Here is a 12,443-nt window from a genome sequence, read left to right as displayed (position 1 = left end):
AGCACCTGAGTCATTCAAAATGAAGACTCACTGGCTAATATCAGGGCATGTGGCACAGGAGCAGGGATCTGGTGGAACTTTCTCCAGGGAAGGAAATAGTGGTACAGAAATGGTGATACACACCTTTTTTTTTTTTTTTAATTTTCCTTCTACGTAGCTAGTTAGTGCCATTTCTATCACTCTCAGTCAACTTAGCTAACACCATATGACCTACTCAGCCAGCCCTTCCAAAATGGCTCCCAACCCACCCCACCCAGCAGGCAAATACAGGTGGCACTGGTACCTCTCCAGAGCTCCTGGGGCTCCAACTGTGCCCCACCTGGAAGATGATCTTGGCCAACATTACTCACCTCCAAAGTGACTTGTACTCCAAGGGGTCAGCCCAACACATCAGCACAGCCACAGCAGTCATGGTTACCAGGAACCAGCCCCACTCAGCAGAGTGTTCACAGCAGTTGCAGTTGGGTCTTGCAGCTAGCCAGCCTGGGCACCAACACTACCCAAAAGCACACTCACAGCAATTTCAGCACAACCAAAATAGGAATATGCAAGCAGCCCACACTGGGGATAGCCCTGGAGCACCTGGTTCTGGTGAACAGGGTAAGAATCATGCCACTGGGCTTCACAGACACCTTCTGCATGAAGCTACTCTTGTCAAAAGTGGGAGACATAGCTAATATACCTACTACTTAGAAACAAGCACAAATAGGCAAAATTAGGAGATAAAGGAATACCTTCCAAATGAAAGAAAAAGACAAATCCCCTAAAAAGAACTAAATGTAATAGATATAAGCAATTTTCTTGAAAAAAATATTTTAAATTAATAATCTTTTCTCTATACTTCTCAATATTGTACAATTATAATCTTTGACTATTATTAGTTACTCAAGGACAGTTTAAAAATTAGTCTCATACATGCTCACCAAATTCAGAACAATGGATGAACAGAGTAAGAACTTTAACTGAGAGGAAAAATGTAATGAGAATCAGTCATAAATGAAAAATACAGTAACTGAAATAAAAAATATGCCAGAGGCAATCAATAGCAGATTAAAGGATGTTGAAGAACAGTTTCACCATCTAGACCAAGACAGGGTAGTGAAAATCACACAATCAGAATAGCAAAAGATTAAAAAAGAGCCAAAAAACAAGAAAAGTTTCAGAGACCTCTGGAACATCAAGCAACTAACATTTCAACATTTCAATTAGGGCACCTCAGAGGAAGAGCAAGAAGAAGGGACAGAAAATCTGCTTGAAGAAGTAATGAAAAAATCTTCCCCCACCTGGCAAGGGAAACAAATATCCAAGCACCAGAAGCACAGAAAGCCCCCAAAAGAAGAAAACAAAGAGACCCACACCAAGACACATTATAATTAACATGTCAGAAGTTAAAGAGACCATCTTCAAGGCAGCAAGAAAAAAATGTAATCACATATGAGGAAACCCCCATAAGACTAGCAGCTGATTTTTCAAAGAAACTGTACAGGCCAGTAGGAATATACAATACTTCCAGAGAGCTGAAAAGAAAAAAAGAAAAAAAAAAAAAATACGAACAAGAATATTCTGCCTGGTAAGATTGTCATTCAGATTTGAAAGAGATTAAAAAAAAAAAAAAAGGAAAAGCTGAAGGCAGTTTGTCACCACTAAACCAGACTTGCAATACATGCCAAAGAGATTTCTTTAAACAGAGGGGTTTTTTTTAAAACAAACAAACAAACAAAAAAAAACTATGAAAGAAAAAAATCTCACAGGTAAAAGCAAATATATAGTAAAGATCAACTACCTATAAAGGTAGTATGAAAAAAGACAAATGTAGTAAATATTGATATATTGATATAAAATAATTAAGTGCTACAAAAATTTAAAAGATATCAAATATGATTTCAAAGCAGAAAGCATGGGACAGGGGAATAAAAATATAATGCTTTCAGAATGCATCTGAACTCAAATGAACACCAAGTTAAAATAGACTGCTATATATATAAATTGTTATAAATAAACCCCTGGTGACCATAAACAAAAAGATCTGTAACAGATATACAAAAAATAAAGAGAAGAGAATATAAATATAAAGCAAAAGTCATCAAATTGTAAGAGAAGTGAGCCAGAGAAAAACAAAGGAACAAAGAACTACAAAAACTACCAGAAAACAATCAAGAAAATGACAATAAATACATATCTATCAATGCTGCTGCTGCTGCTGCTAAGTCACTTCAGTCGTGTCTGACTCTGGGCGACCCCGTAGACGGAAGCCCACCAGGCTCCCCCGTCCCTGGGATTCTCCAGGCAAGCGTGCTGGAGTGGGGGGCCATTGCCTTCTCCAATGCATGAAAGTGAAAAGTTAAAGTGAAGTCGCTCAGTCGTGTCCGACTCTTAGCGACCACATGGACTGCAACCCACCAGGCTCCTCCATCCATAGGATTTTCCAGGCAAGAGTTCTGGAGTGGGGTGCCATTGCCTTCTCCATATCTATCAATAGATGCTTTCAATTTAAATAAACTAAATGCTCCAATTAAAAGCATATGATGGCTGAATGGATTAAAAAAAACAAGACCTACCTATATGCTGCCTACAAGAGCCTCATTTCAGATCTAAAGACAAACATAGACTAACAGTGAAAAGATGGGAAAGGTATTCCATAGAAATGGAAATTTTTAAAAAGTTGGTAGCAATACTTATAGCAGGGAAAATAGACTTTAAAACAAAGACTGTAAAAGAAAAGAACATAGAAAACTGTAACAAGACACAACAAAGGACATTATATATTGATAAAGGGATTAATCCAACAAGAAGATATAATATTTATAAAATCTTAGCACTCAACTTAAGAGCACCTAAATATATAAAGCAAATTTAAAAAAAAATAAAATATTGACAATAATACAATGATAGCAGGGGATTTTAACACTCTGCTTATGTCAGTGGATAGAGCATCCTCACAGAGTCAATAAGGAAACGCTGGTCTTTATTATGTTAGATAAGATGCAATATATATATATATATATATATATATATATATATATATATATACACACACACACACACACACAAGAAGCACAAGCTGGAATCAAGATTGCCAGGAGAAATATCAATAAACTCAGATATGCAGATGACACCACCCTTACGGCAGAGAGTGAAGAGGAACTAAAAAAGCTTGATGAAAGTGAAAGAGGAGAGTGAAAAAGTTGGCTTAAAGCTCAACATTCAGAAACTAAGATCATGGCATCTGGTCTCATCATTTCATGGGAAATAGATGGGGAAACAGTGGAAACAGTGTCAGACTTTATTTTGGGGGCTCCAAAATCACTGCAGATGGTGGTTGCAGCCATGAAATTAAAAGATGCTTACTCCTTGGAAGGAAAGTTATAACCAACATAAATAGCATATTGAAAAGCAGAGACATTACTTTGCCAACAAAGGTCCATCTAGTCAAGGCTATGGTTTTTCCGGTGGTCATGTATGGATGTGAGAGTTGAACTGTGAAGAAAGCTGAGAGCCAAAGAATTGATGTTTTTGAACTGTGGTGTTGGAGAAGACTCTTGAGAGTCCCTTGGACTGCAAGGAAATCCAACCAGTCCATCCTAAAGGAGATCAGTCCTGGGTGTTCATTGGAGGAACTGATGCTGAAGCTGAAACTCCAATACTTTGGCCACCTCATTTAAAGAGTTGACTCATTGGAAAAGCCCCTGATGTTGGGAGGGATTGGGGGCAGGAGGAGAAGGGGACGACAGAGGATGAGATGGCTGGATGGCATCACTGACTCAATGGACATGAGTTTGAGTGAACTCCGGGAGTTGGTTATGGACAGGGGGCCTGGTGTGCTGCAATTCATGGGGTTGCAAAGAGTCAGACACAACTAAGGGACTGAACTGAACTGAACTGATACAACTTTTCATCCAAAAGCAACAAAATGCACAGATACACATTCTTCTCAAGTGCTCATGAAACATTCTCCACAATAGATTACATGCTAAATCACAAAGCAAATCTCAATAAATTCTACAAAATTGAAATCATGTCAAGCATTTTTTTGGACCACAACAATATGACACTAAAAATCAACTACATTTAAAATACTGGAAGAAGCACAAACATTATAAGTATAAACAATCTGCTGCTAAACAAACAATAGGTCATTGAAATAATTAAAGAGGAAGGAAAAAATGACCTCAAGACAGTTGAAAATAGAAACCAACATTCCAAAGTCAATGGGACACAGCAAAAGCAAATATAGCTATGAAGTAGCTCAATTGTGTCTGACTCTTTGGGACACATGGACTATAGCCTGCCAGACTCCTCTATCCATGGAATTTTCCAGACAAGAATAATGGAATAGGTAGCCATTTCCTTTTCCAGGGAATCTTTTGCACTGCAGGCAGACTCTCTACCATTTGAGCCATCAGGGAATCCCAAAAGCAATTCCAAGAGGGGAGTTTATAACAATACAGGCCTACCTTAAGAAATGAGAAAAATCTCAAATAAGCTATCCAACTTTACAACTACAAGAACTAGAAGAATAATCAAAACCCAAAGCTAGTAGAAGAAAGGATATAATAAAGCTCAAAGCAGAAATAAATAAAATAGAGATTAAAAGCAATAAAAACTGAGTTGGTTCTCTGAAAGATAAACAAAATTGGTAAATCTTTAGCCAAATTCATCAAGAAAAAAAGGAAGAGAGCACAAATAAATATAATCATAAATGAAAGAAGAGACATTACAACTAACACCACAGAAATACAATGGACCATAAGAGAATACTATGAATAATTATGTACTAAGAAATTGAATAACCTAGAAGAAATGGATACATTCCTAGAAATGCACAGTCTTCTAAGGTTGAACCAAAAAGAAATAGAAAATATAAACATACCAATTACCAGTAATGAAACTGAATTGCTAATCAAAAACTCTCAATATATAGAAGCCCAGGTTCGGACAGCTTCACAGCTGAAGTCAACCAAACATTTAAAGAGGCATTACATCTACATTCCTGAAACTGTCCCCCAAAAAGGAAAAGGAACAAATGTTTTCAAACTGATTTTATGAGGCTAGGAATACCCTGATACCAAAACTAGACAAAGACTACTTTAAAAAGAGAGAATTACAATCTAGAAGACAGGGTAGTGAAAATCACACAATCAGAATAGCAAAAGAAAACAAAAGTCAAAAATGAGGAAACTTTCAGAGGCCTCTGGAACATCAAGAATACTAACATTTCAATTATACAGGCACTTCAGGAGAAGAGCAAGAAGGGGCTGAAAATCTGCTTGAAGAAGTAATGACTAAAAACTTCATGACTAACAACTAAAATAATTAATCTCTCAGTTATAAAAAATTCTCAAAAAATGTTAACAAACCAATGTCAACAACACATTAAAAAAAATCATACATCATGGTCAAGTGGGATTTATCTCAGGGATGTAAGGATGATTTAAAATTCACAGATTAGTCAGTGTGATATACCATATTTATAAAAAAAAGACTAAATAGTGTCTGATCATCTCCATATACACAGGAAATATGTTGTTAAAATTAAACATCCATTTTTGACAAAAACTCAACAATGTTGGTACAGAGGGAAATATCTCAACATAAAAAATGTTATATAGGAGAATCCTGGGCTTTTCAGGTGGGGATAGTGGTAAAGAACCCACCTGCCAGTGAAGGAGACATAAGAGACACAGGGTCAATCCCTGGGTTGTAATGATCCCTTGGAGGAGGACATGGCAACCCACTCCAGTATTTTTGCCTTGAGAATCCCATGGACAGAAGAACCTGGCAGTCTACGCTCCATAGGGGGTCCCAAAGAGTTAGAAACAACTGAAACGACTTAGCATGCAGGCATGAGGCTACTACAGCCAACGTCATACTCGAACCATGAAGAGATGAAAGCACTTTCTCTAAGATAAGAAGCAAGACAAGGATGTCCACTATTGACACTGTTATTCAACACAGTACTGGAAGTTCTAGCAAAAGTTATCAGACAAGAAAAAGAGATTTGTTGTTGTTCAGTCACTAAGTTATCTCCAGATAGTTCAGATCTCATGAACTGCAACAAGTCAGGTTCTTCTATCCTCTAGAGCCTCCTGGAGTTTGCTCAGTCACACTCATTGAATTGTTGAAGCTATCTAAACTTCATCCTCTGCCACCCTCTTCTCCTTTTGCCTTCAATCTTTCCCAGTATCAAGGTCTTTTCCAATGAGTCAGTTCTCATCAGGTGGTCAGAGTATTGGAGTTTCAGCTTCAGCATCATTCCTTTAATGAATATTCAGGACTGATTTCATTTAGGATGGACTGGTTTGATCTCCTTGCAGTCCAAGGGACTATCAAGAGTCTTCTCCAACACCACAGTTCAAAAGCATCAGTTCTTTGGCACTCAGCTTTCTTTATGATACAACTCTGAGATCCATACATGACTACTGGAAAAACCATAGCTTTGACCTTTGTTGGCAAAGTAATGTCTCTTCTTTTCGATGTGCTGTCTAAGTTTGTCATAGCTTTTATTCCAAGGAAGGAAAAAAAAGCTTTTCTTTTAGTTTTATAGCTGCAGCCACTGTCTGCAGTGATTTGGGAGCCCAAGATAATAAAATCTGCTACCACTTCCACTTTATTCCCTTCTATTTGCCATGAAGTGATGGAAGCAAATGCTATGATCTTAGTTTTTTGATGTTGAGTTTTAAGTCAGCTTTTCACTCTCCTCTTTTACCCTCATGAAGAGGTTCTTTAGGTCCTCTTCATTTTCTGCCATTAGAGTGGTATCATCTGCATATCTGAGGTTGTTGACATTTATCCCTGCAAACTTGATTCCAGCTTGTGATTCATCCACCCTGATATTCCACATGATGTACTCTGTATAGAAGTTAAATAAGCATGGTGACAATATACAGCCTTGGTGTACTCTTTTCCCAATTTGGAACCAGTCTGTTTTTCCACATCCAGTTCAAACTGTTGCTCTTGATCTGCATGCAGGTTTCTCAGGAGACAGGAAAGGTGGTCTGGTATTCCCATTTCTTGAAGAATTTTCCACAGTTTCCTGTGATTCACACAGTCAGAGTCTTTAGAATAGTCAATGAAGCAGAAGTAGATGTTTTTTCATGGAATTCTTTTGCTTTTTCTATGATTCAGAGAATGTTGGCTATTTGATCTCTGGTTCCTCCATCTTTTCCGAACCAGCTTTTACATCTGTAAGTTATGGGTTCATATTTTTTTTTTAATGTGTTTATATATTTTTCATCTATCCCTGAGTCTATATGACATTTTAATAGACAAAGCACTGTCACAAAAAATAACTTTAAAATTAGGATACAAGTATATAATTAAGTCCATAATTAATAAAAGTAATCAGTTTATTTTAAACTCAGACTTAAAGCTATAACAATTTAAAAGAAATGATTTCTAAATATTCAAAATACAAACACTAAAAAAGATCTTTACAATTGAGAAAGAAGTAAGAGCAAGCAAAGGAGAATAAGCACTAGCATAAACTTGCTAGCATGTGAAAGGAGCACAATAGAATGGTAGTTTGAACATTCTTGGACATTGCCTTTCTTTGGAATTGGAATAAAAATTGATTTTTTTCCAGTCCTGTGCCCACTGTTGAGTTTTCTAAATTTGCTGATATATTGTGTGCAGCAGTTTTAACCACATCATCCTTTAGGATTTGAAATAGCTCAGCAGGCATTCCATCACCTCCACTAGCTTTGTTATTAGTAAAGCATCTGAAGGCCCATTTCACTTTCCTCACCATTGTAGTTATCTGGGTCATGAAAGTCTTTTTTATATAGTTCTTCTGTGTATTTTTACCACCTCTTCTTAACCTCGTCTGCTTCTGTTAAATCGTTTTTGTTCTTTATTTTTCCCATCTTTGCATGAAATATTCCCTGGTATCTCCAATTTTCTTGAAGATATCTCTACTTTTCCCATTCTATTGTTTTCCTCTATTTCTTTTCATTGTTTATCACATTCTGGGCTATAAATCTAGCCTTGGTAAATTTTTAAGAATTGAAATCATTTCAAGCATCTTTTCTGATTACAATGTGGTAAGATTAGATGTCAACTAGAAGAAAAAAAAAACTATTAAAAATACAAACACATGGAGGCTAAAAAACACGTTTCTGAATAACCAACAGATAATGGAAGACATCAAAAATGAAGTCAAAATATGCATACAAACAAATAAAAACACAACAACCCAAAGCCTATGGGATTCCGGAAAAACAGTCTTAACAAGCCTACCTCAAGAAACAAGAGAAACATCAAATAAACAACCTAACTTTACATCTAAAGCTACTCTAAAAAGAAGAAAAGAGGAACTCCAAAGTTAATAGAAGGAAAGAAATCATAAAATCAAAGTAGAAATAAATGAAAAGTAAATGAACAAGACTGTAGCAAAAATCAACAAAACTAAAAGTTGTTTTTTTGACAAGATAAATAAAATAGGCAAACCGTTAGCCAAAGTCATCAAAAAATGATGGGGGGAGAAGAAACAAATCAATAAAATTAGAAATGAAAATGGAGAAATCACAACAAACAACACAGAAATAAAAAAGAACATGAGACTACTATGAGCAATTGTATGCCAATAAAATGGACAACTTGGAAGAAATGAATGAATTCTTAGAAAAGTAAAACCTTCCAAAACTGAACGAGGAAGAAACAAAAAATCTTATCAGACCCATCCCAAGCACAAAAGTTGAAACTGCTATCATAAATCTTCCAACAAATGAAAGCCGAGGACCAGATGGCTTCACAGTTGAACTCTACATAATTTTTTAGAGAAGAGGTAGTTCAGTTCAGTTCAGTCACTCAGTCGTGTCTGACTCTTTGCAACCCCATGAACCACAGCACACCAAGCCTCCCTGTCCATCACCAACTCCCAGAGTTTACCCAAGTCCATGTCCATTGAGTCAGTGATGCCATTCAACCATCTCATCCTCTGCCATGCCCTTCTTCTCCTGTCCTCAATCTTTCCCAGTATCAGGGTCTTTCCCAATGAGTCAGTTCTTCGCATCAGGTGGCCAAAGTAATGGAGTTTCAGCTTGAGCATCAGTCCTTCCAATGAACACCCAGGACTGATCTCCCTTAGAATGGACTGGTTGGATCTCCTTGCAGTCCAAGGGACTCTCAAGCATCTTCTCCAACACCACAGTTCAAAAGCATCGATTCTTCGTGTGCTCAGCTTTCTTTATAGACCAACTCTCACATCCATACATGACCACTGGAAAAACCATAGCCTTGACTAGACGGACCTTTGTTGGCAAAGTAATGTCTCTGCTCTTTAATATACTGTCTAGGTTGGTCACAACTTTCCTTCCAAGGAGTAAGCGAATTTTAATTTCATGGCTGTAATCACCATCTGCAGTGATTTTGGAGCCCAGAAAAATAAATTCAGCCACTGTTTCCACTGTTTCCCCATCTATTTGCCATGAATGATGGGGCCAGATGCCATGATCTTAGTTATCTGAGTGTTGAGCTTTAAGCCAACTTTTTCACTCTCCTCTTTCACTTTCATCAAGAGGCTCTTTAGTTCTTCTTCACTTTCTGCCATAAGGGTGGTGTCATCTGCACATCTGAGATTATTGATATTTCTCCCGGCAATCTTGATTCCAGCTTGTGCTTTCTCCAGCCCAGCATTTCTCATGATGCACTCTGCATATAAGTTAAATAAGCAGGGTGACAATATACAGCCTTGATGTACTCCTTTTCCTATTTGGAACCAGTCTGTTACATATACTATCCAAACTTTTCCAGAAAATTGCAGAGGAAGATAAATTCCCAAACTCATTCTATGAGGCCACCATCATCCTGATACCAAATCCAGACAAAGATGCTACTGAAAAAGAATACTACAGGCCAATATCACTGATGAACATAGGTTCAAAATTTCTCAACAAAAATTCTAGAAAACAGAATCCAACAACATAGTAAAAAGATCATATGTCATGACCAAGTGGGCTTTATTCCAGGGATGCAAGGATTCTTCAATATTCACAAATCAATGAATGTGATACACCACATTAAGAAATTGTAAGATAAAAACCATATGATTATCTCAATAGATACAGAGAAAGCCTTTGACAAAATACAACACCCATTTACGATTAAAAACTTTACAGAAAGCAGATATAGAAGGAACATACCTCAACATGATAGAAGCCATATACAACAAACACACAGAAAACATTATCATCAATGGTGAAAAATTGAAAGCATTTCGTCTAAAATCTGGAATAAGACAAGGGTTCCCACTCTCACCACCACTACTATTCAACATAGTTTTGGAAGTCCTAGCCACGGCAATCAGAGAAGAAAAAGAAATAAAAGGAATCCAGTTTGGAAAAGAAGTAAAACTCTCACTGTTTGCAGATGACATGATCCTCTACATAGAAAACCCTAAAGACGCCACCAGAAAATTACTATAGCTAATAAATGAATACAATAAAGTTGCAAGATACAAAACTAATACACAGAAATCCTTTGCATTCCTATACACTAGCAATAAAAAACAGAAAGAGAAATTAAGGAAACAATTCCATTCACCATTGCAGCGAAATGAATAAAATACTTAAGAATAAATTTACCTAAAGAAACAAAAGACCTATATATAGAAAACTACCAAACACTGATGAAAGAAATCAAAGATGACACAAATAGATGGAGAAATATACCATGATCATGGATTGGAAGAATCAATATAGTCAAAATGAATTTACTACCCAAAGCAATCTATAGATTTGATTAAATCCCTATCAAGCTACCAATGATATTTTTCACAGACCTAGAACAAATAACTTCACAATTTGTATGAAAACACACACACACACACAAACTTGAATAGCCAAAGTAATCTTGAGAAAAAAGAATGGAAATGAAGAAATCAACCTTCCTGACTTCAGACTATACTACAAAGCTACAGTCATCAAGACAGTATGGTACTGGCACATAGACAGAAATATAGATCAATGGAACAAAATAGAAAGTCCAGAGATAAATCCACACACATATGGACACCTTATCTTTGACAAAGGAGGCAAGAATATACAAGGGAGAAAAGACAATCTCTTTAACAAGTGGTGCTGCAAAAACTACTCAACCACATGTAAAAGAATGAAACTAGAATACTTTCTAACACAATATGCAAAAAAAAAAACCTCAAAATGGATTAAAGATCTAAATGTAAGACCAAAAACTATAAAACTCTTAGAGGAAAACATAGGCAGAACACTTTCTCTGACGTAAATCACAGCAAGATCCTCTATGACCCATCTCCCAGAGTAATGGAAATAAAAGCAAAAATAAACAAATGGGACCTAATTAAATGTAAAAACTTTTTCACAATGAAGGAAACTATAAGCAAGGTGAAAATACAGCCTTCAGAATGGGAGAAAGTAATAGCAAATGAAATAATTGACATAGAATTAATCTCCAAAATATACAAGCAGCTCATGCAGCTCAATACCAGAAAAATGGATGACCCAGTAAAAAAGTGGGCCAAAGAAATCAATAGACATTTCTCCAAAGAAGACATACAGATGGCTAACAAACACATGAAAAGATGCTCAACATCATTCATTATCAGAGGAATCCAAACCAAAACTACAATGAAGTACCATGTCACACCAGTCAGAGTCGCTGCTATCAAAAAGTCTACAAAAAATAAATGCTAGAGAGAGTGTGGAGTAAAGGGAACCCTCATACTGTTGGTGGCAATGCAAACTAGTTCAGCCACTATGGAAAACAGTGTGGAGATGTCTTAAAAACCTGAAACTAAAACTGCCATGTGACCCAGCAATCCCACTGCTGGGCATACACATCAAGGAAACCAGAATTGAAAGACACACATGTACCCCAATGTTCATTGCAGTACTGTTTACAATAGCTAGAACATGTAAGCAATCTAGATGTCAATTGGCAGATGAATGAATAAGGAACTTGTGGTACATATACACAATGGAATATTACACAGGTATAAAAATGAACAGCTTTGAGTCACTTCTAATGAGGTGGATGAAACTGGAGCCGATTATACAGAATGAAGTCTGAAAGAGAAACACAAATACAGTATATTAACACATATATATGGAATTTAGAAAGACGGTAACAATGATCCTATATCCAAGATAGCACAAGAGACACAGAGTTTTGGACTACGTGGGAAAATGTGAGAATGGGATGATTTGAGAGAACAGCAGTGAAGCATGTATTTACCATATATAAAATAGGTGACCAGTGCAAGTTTGATGAATGAAGCAGGGCACTAAAAGCTGGTGCTCTGGGACAACCCAGGGGGTGGGGTGGGGAAGGTGGTGGGAGGGGGCTTCAGGATGGTTGAACATATGTACACCTGTGGCTGATTCATGTCAATGTATATCAAAAACCACCACAAAATTGTAAAGTAATTAGCCTCCAATAAAAATGAATTAATTAATTGTAAAAAAAAGAAC

This window comes from Bos indicus, chromosome 15 (assembly GCF_029378745.1).
Source record: "Bos indicus isolate NIAB-ARS_2022 breed Sahiwal x Tharparkar chromosome 15, NIAB-ARS_B.indTharparkar_mat_pri_1.0, whole genome shotgun sequence".
Taxonomy (NCBI): Eukaryota; Metazoa; Chordata; class Mammalia; order Artiodactyla; family Bovidae; genus Bos; species Bos indicus.
This window is presented reverse-complemented; position numbering follows the sequence as displayed.